Genomic DNA, 7,728 nt, shown 5'->3' with positions numbered 1-7,728 from the left:
TCAAACCCAGTCACCTCCCTTTACTCTCCTCTCCATTACCTTTCGTTCCCTCCTATCACCTCAACTCCGCCACATTCTGTGCACTAGTGACAAGAGCAGCAGCTCTCTTGGGTCAAGGAGTGCATGACTGAGGGCCATTAAGGTGATGTGAGGCTGGAGCACCTTTCCTATGAAGACAGGCTGAGAGAGCTGAGGCTGTTCTGACTGGAGAAGGCCCGAGGAAGACCTTAGAGCAACCTTTCAGCACCTAAAGTGGTGCTACAAGAGAGCTGGGACTTCTTACAGGGTATGTAGGCCTATTACAAAGGAGGAAAAAGCTTGGCAGAACGTGGCTGGGGAGCCCAGAGGGGAGTGAGTAAGGAGCTGAGGTGAAACAGTTCCAAGCTGCCATAATTTTCTGCTGCAAGAAGTATTTAACTAGCTTTTACTTTTTAAAGAAATGTGAAGTTAGCCTCAAATATTTCTCAAGCAGTATTTTTTTCATGTTCTTCTTCAGATTTTCCTAGCATTCCCAGCAAGTAAAAAAAAAAAGTTGCATACAAATTCTGGACCCAATCTCAATACCTGACATAGAAATAAAAAGATATCCTTTATCCTACTCAGTTGCTCTTTTTTTCTCTTACATCTATGAATTACAGAAAACATTTTCTCCTACAAGGCAACAACATGATCTCACATTCAAGGTTTGAAAAGGGAATGCATGTAATACAGACACAAGTACTGTTTTCTAGGTTACCACCTTAAAAAAAAAAAATCTGCATTTATTTCCAGAAGTATATGAATTCATTTGGCTGTCAAATGGGCAAAACTTAAAAAAACCCCCTCATATTCTTCATATCCTCCCCCATAATTGACTATTTCTGAATCAAAGAAATCATACCTCTGATCAACACAAATAAATGTTGCACGTAAAGTATTCACATTGTCTCTTAAACTGTATTATCCAATATTCTGCATCTCTTTCTTCCCTGCAGGTATTAAAAGCTTCTAAGTGCAGATGAATTAAAAAAAATTGAATAGAATGGAGAATTTTCAGTTTGCTATGCACCACTGCTGAGGACTGCAAAGAGATTACTTCCTTTCAGTTAAGAGAAGAAAGGCACACAATAATCCCAAAAATGAGAGAAATATTTTAATTTAAATAATTGAAACAACATTCCACTGTCTCAATCTTCTTCTCTTGCCTCTATGGGCAGACTAACACTGAAATGATTTAATTTTTTTTACTATGCTTATAAGCTTCAAACTACATACACTAGCAGATTAACACTCAAAGCAATTAATATTCAGTTAAAATTTACTTTCACTGATATTCATCTAAACTTCAGAAAACCATGTGCCAGAATCTAACCCCAATAGGCAGCTAAGCACCACACAGGTGCTCATTCACTCTCCCACTCAGTGGAAAAGGAGAGAGAATAAGGGTAAAAGTGAAAAAACACATGGGCTGTGATAGAAGAGTTTCGGAATTTGGGGATTTTTAAAGGAAAAAATCCATAAGGAGACAGACATAAAAGCAAGGAAAATGAATAATGCAAGAACCCCTAATTGCTCACCAGCAACCCAACAACACTCAGATAGTTCCAAAGTCACAGCAACCTGCTCAACCTTCCACACCCTACCAGCTAAGCATGACGCCACAGGTCTTGAATATCCCTTTGGTCAGTTGGCATCACCTGTTCCAGCTATGTCCACTCTCAACTCCTTGTGTACCCCCAACCTTCCCACTGGTGGGGTGAGAAGCAAAAGAGGGCTTGGCTGAGTGCAAGCCCTGCCCAGCAATAACAAAAATATCCCTGTGTTGTCACCACTCTTTTCAACCAAACATACGGAATGTAATCCCATGCAAATTCTCGAGAAGAATTTTAGCTCTATCCCAGCTGAAATAACTGGATAATAAGCAAAAATCAAATCTTTTTCTTATGGATTCAATCCATTCAACCAAAAGTTTATTTCTCAAATTCTCTGGTTTAGAAGTGGCTTAAGGTTCCTCACTAGGATATTTGAGAACATGATTATTTCCATAAGGAGTATCAGCTCAACTACAAGTACACTAACAAATGGAATATGCTTCAGGGACATACTCTCCAGGCACTGTCTTTTCATCAACCTTACTGGTCATTTTGAACTCTCCTTTGAGCTACAGAGTCCACTAAATCAATGTTTTTACTCAGTATAGTTCCTTCTTCTTTTCCTGAGGCTCGAAGTAGCCTGTGGTCCAAATTCAAGAAGCTTTCAGGCTGGCCCACCACTCATTTAATTTTAAATAATAATATTTGGTTGTGATTTTTTTACCTCTCAGATTATATTTTTTAAAAACCCATGATCATATCCAAATATTCTGATACTGATTCTGAGGCTCTTCGCAAAAGAGGCAAATGATCGCCAGCAAACTAAGAGCAGCTTCCTCCCATTTAAATACTACATTTCTGGTTTGCATTTCCCTGAAAGCCTGCAGTTTTCTATGCAATTTGTGCCACAAATGCAAAACTGAAGTTCTGAATTATTACAGTCTATTAATATTATATTACCTATAACTATTAATTTTACAAATAATTGAATTTCTGCATTTACTGAAGCATTAGTCAACATGCAAGCTAAAAGAAAGAGGTTGATTAGTATTTTGGATATTGTCTGTATACTCCAAATCTCAATTAATGCCCTCCTACAATCATCAGAGACAATTCACAACTCTACCCCAATTATGAAAAAAGTTTTGCCAGACTTGAAATGGAGCAAGTGCTGCCTCTATATAAACAAGTGTGAATTGAAGTATATGTATAAAAGTATCAGTGGTTGCTGTAAAAGAAATGCATTAGATATATTCACAGGACAAGTCATGAAGCAGAGACGAACTTTCTTCAAGTCCAGAACTCCCTGAGTAAGTGGAGTCCAGTCATCACCTTCCATACAGAGGTATCTGAATGGGCAAGTTGCTACAAATGAGCATCTCGAGGCAGTTCCTTACTATCCTTAAACATCCTCCTAGAACTGAAGATCCTGCACAGCTCCCATTCTCTCATCCAGGCTCTTCTGACCAACACAAGGCACAGAATCCCCCTAGGCTGATGTCTGCCATCCGATCACTTCAGCCAAGAAGCCAGAGTTAGGGCGGCTTGCTCTGCCTCATGCAGCTTTGGGTGTTGTTACAATGGCCGGCTGTTACAATGGCTGTCAAAGCTGTAAAGCAGCCTGTATGAACTTAGCTCTGCCAGATCTCCTTTGAAAGTCTGTCTTAATTTTTAAGAAGCTCAGCAGGCTGTTGCATTAGCACTGCTGAGGTGGTACAACTGAGCCATTCTAGTACTGATTTGACTCCACTCTCTGAGGGTCTATCTATTTCACTGCTATACACAACTCCTGCATTATTTCCAGGTTTTTCATACTGACTTGCTCTGACTTTAGCCCAGTTCTCTTTACTTTTGTACATATAACTGTAAATAGTTGGAATGCAGTGTTTTCATTCCCCCTGATGAAAATCCTCAATCCTCTGATCTGATAAACTGACAGCTTTGCCTTACAACTGTAATAATCAGTTTTACAGCTTTTATCTTAACTAATAGCTTCAGCAGAAATTGCACATTAAATCTCGAGAGGGAAGATTAAGCAATTGCAGTACTAAAAGCTTTGAAAGATGAGGACAATGTGTATGCCATGTACTAACCAAGTAATAGCAAGCCCCACCCTCCCATAAAAAGCTACCATTATAACTTTAAGAATAAAAAGACTAACTTCACCAGTAGTCCCTGTAGCAATCTGTTCTGTTAACACAGAACACTATTATGTGCTCCTAATCATCAGGGAAGCTTTTTCATCTCTCTCCTTCCCCAATATCATAAGTTTTTGTATTCTAAAAAGGTGTACCAAACTAAGGGTGCAGAAGTACCAGTTTTTACCTACAGCTTGTCAGAAGACATGCAGAAATTCAGACACCAATTCCCCACCCCCAGATCTATTCTCTCTTCTTATGACTTTCACATCTTGTATTCTTGTTTAAATTCTGATTATAAACTTCCCAGAGGAAGAAACATATCTCTGGAGCTGAAACTCTTCAAACAGAAGCCAATAATCAACAAAATGCCAAGATTTGTCTACACATTAAGCAGAAGAGGCACACTTTTACTTTTGTAAGTGCAGATGACCCCAAAACAGTCTAAGAAACCAGAACAACTGCTTCCTTCCCTCCTGATAAACACAGCAACTAGAAATGACGAAAGAATCCCAAGGTGCAGGCCCTGGAATCTCCTACATGATGGAGAGCTATAATTCATTAGACCAGATGACCCAAAGATATGTTTCTGCATTGCTGTCTACCATCTTATATAATTGTCTTTATTAAAGCAAGTTAACCCAAAACATGTAATCAAATCCTATCCACTATGAGAAGTAGTAAAAGCAATTTTTAGGTCTTTTTTTTTCAAGTTTGGAGGCTTTTTGTTTTGTTGTTGGTTTTGTTTTCCTGAAGAACAATGAGGTCTCAGCACTTCAAACTCTTCTTCTTTCATAAACTTAATTCTTTATCTTGTATATAAGGGTAACAAGAGCCTCTGATCCAATCAACAGACAGGAGAGCTCACCTGAAATGTCATGAAACAGAATCTGAGGTGACTCACATACACCTGTGAAGAACTAAGATCATTCTCAAAAACAGAAGCATGAGATATTATTGCCAAGTAGGAATAAACAACTGAGGGAATTTAACTAAAGGGGGAACAATTGCCAATGTTCAGCTGAAGCAGAAGGGCAGTGAAGGATTATAGAGGAACCACAACAGACAAAAGTCAAGCCATTGCTTCCCTCTGTTTTGGCATAGAGCTGTGTTAGAGTGAAAAACCATAAGACAGGAAAAGTAACCCCCGTATCCTGACCAACAATGTAAATCAGATCTTACTATCTGCATATAGTTTTTAAATATCTTGCTTCAAAAAAGATCACTGTTTTCCCTGACACATGGAAACAACACATGGAAATGACGTAAGGGAAATGCTTCTACCAGTAAGGACATTGTATCCCTCACAGATTGCCTGGGGAGGCTGAAGAATATCCATCAGAAACACAGCCCACTCAAACAAACATCTAGTGAAGAATCACTGGGAGGAAGGGCTGGGAAGAAGAAAAGCCAGACAAGGTAACTGTCTGAGGTCCTTACCAGCTCCACAGTCATTTCCCGAACCAAAGCTCCAGAATTTCAGATATTTATTCTGCCCCTGGGCTGGAATCACAGTTCTACATACCTACTTTTGGATGGAGTGGAAAATCTGTGGGCTTTTTCCTCCAAACCGCTGGTGCTACAACATGAGCTACCTGTAACTATTTGCTTGTTTTCACATAGAAGAGAAATCACAATTAATTTTTATTACTTTTACACTTATTTTTTCTTTAAAGATCTAGTCAACATATGAAGTTGACTGTAGCACCACCAGAACAAAAGGCAGATTTTGCTATTCTTTAAAATCACCTGGGGGAGGGAAACATCTCTTGAATGTTTTGGAACATTCTGACACTAAGCTGACATGATAGGACACTTTGGTATAACCAATTATCACTAATCTCCTGAGCAATAATCCACAATCTACCTTCAGGATCAGAACCATTTCTCTGTATTACACTTTTCTATACAATCAACTAGTGGCATCATTTAAATCTCAAATTTGTTATCACCTTGAATTTGCTTTTCCCTTTTTGCTTCTAGCAGAGAGATACTGACAATGTTACAGCAATACATAAAAATCACAAGGGACTTCAGAATCTGAACAACCACAAACTTTTCAGGCCCTGTTTTAAAAATTGTTCTGGAATTCTCTCTGCTTCCACAGTCACATATTTAGTTACCTGAAATGCTGCATAAGGATTTAGCATTTAAAAAAAAAATCACACTTGAAATTAATCTAATTTGAAAAGCTGTTTTTAAAGTACTTAGAATGATTAATACCATTGGCAGCAGAATTTATAAATATTTTTTTCCCCACCACAACACATGAGCATTTAGGAATTTACATGACCATCCACTCTGTCATCCTTGCACAGTATTGCACTCATTACTATAAGCTCATCAATAATTACCGCAATTTCCCACATAAATAAGTCATAGCCCTGCTCCACACAAACAAACAGCCAGGTGTGGCCTGCGTGACAATTAAGGTTCTTGTAAAAACTACTCCATTTTGCACCTTGACAACTCAGATAACTGCCCCCGTATTAAATGTGCACAGTACCACTACAAGCGCTTTCAGTGCATTCCCCTGATAAACTGCACAGGGTGTTTTGTTTGAGTCAAGGCTATCAAAACCACAGAAGCTGAAGTTCCAAACACTGTTTCAGATCAGAGTGTCCTTTAGGGACAATCACAGTATCCCCTGTCCACGGTGTTCTGAACAGAACATCAGAAGGCTGAGATGAGCTCATTGTCCTTCTGGGTTTAGCTCTGCTTATTCCATATTTGAAGTTGTTTCTGTAACTTGAGCGTTTATTTCACTGTATTAACTGAAATCCTTAAAAACATTTTCCAACTGAAATAAATGCAAAGTAGCCCTTTGGAACCTGTCAAAATACACTACTAAACATGCTACTAATGAAGCAGACTCTACTCGACTTATAAACCTATCCACTAAAATACAGGGGTGTTATTACTGTATCAGTGAATGAATTAATTAGAACAAATTTGTCCCTCAAAATTGGGTCAAAATGCTATTCAGATGTATTAGGACAAGCCTTGATGGAATGGTAGGCTTTACAGTCACACTTTCAAATGACATCCACACCTCCAATTACGTCAGATGCCAAATGAACACGACACCCTGCAAACCACCTTTCTGCCCCCAAAACAGCCCCTACTTACAATGTTTGTGGAAGTCATCCAATGCATCCTGAGTGTTTTTCACTTGCTATGCTAAACTGCTTTTGCAAAAGCACACATCTTCATAGGATCAGCTACCTTAACAAGGCAGCAATTAATAAATATTTCTTATTTTGATGAGGCTTTGTTCTGTCAAGAACTCTTACTACACTACACTGCAATTAACTCTATCAGCAAAGGAAAATTTTAAAACAGCCTAGTTCACAGAAGTTTCCTGATCCTGTATTTTAATGCAACTTCAAAATAAGGACTTTTGTGAACAACTTTTTTCCAGACTTCTTCCTTCTTAGTGGGTGAGAGAAAAACCAATTCTGTGAGAGTCTGGCTCAGCTACAAGTAAACTTAGTTTATTACATACATTTGCTTGCACAATTTTAAATAAGCATACTTGTCCAATGAAGTTTCAACCCATGAAGTACGTATTCTTCATTTTTTAGTTAAAGAGAACGCTAACCACTGCCACCACTCTTCATTGCTACAGTACACATTTTTTTCTAGATAGCATGGCAAAAAAATCCAATCAAATGTCATTCTCCTAAACTGCTTAACTGCGTGCACAGACAAATCCAAATCAAGAACTACACTGAAAAAAAGGAAGTGCTGAATGCTACAGTGAAGAAAAATGACCTAAACACAGTCTCTAAGCTTTCAAACACATCCTATAAAGCATACAGCCTCTAAACTTATAATAAACTTTCTAAGTTTTCACGCACCATGGAGATTCACACGCTATGTAACTCACATGTTCCAGTGTTAATTCACCAGCAGTACCCAGTAAAGCCCATGTGCAGTGCAGGGCATCCTGAGAACGCTCGGCTCCACCACAGCCAACACTGCTCCCCACAAGCGCTTCAAGGGAACTTTTAGAGGTG

The sequence above is a fragment of the Sturnus vulgaris genome, chromosome Z (assembly GCF_052056855.1).
Source record: "Sturnus vulgaris isolate bStuVul1 chromosome Z, bStuVul1.hap1, whole genome shotgun sequence".
Lineage (NCBI taxonomy): Eukaryota > Metazoa > Chordata > Aves > Passeriformes > Sturnidae > Sturnus > Sturnus vulgaris.
The sequence above is the reverse complement of the archived record's forward strand: the minus strand, read 5'-3'. Positions refer to the sequence as shown.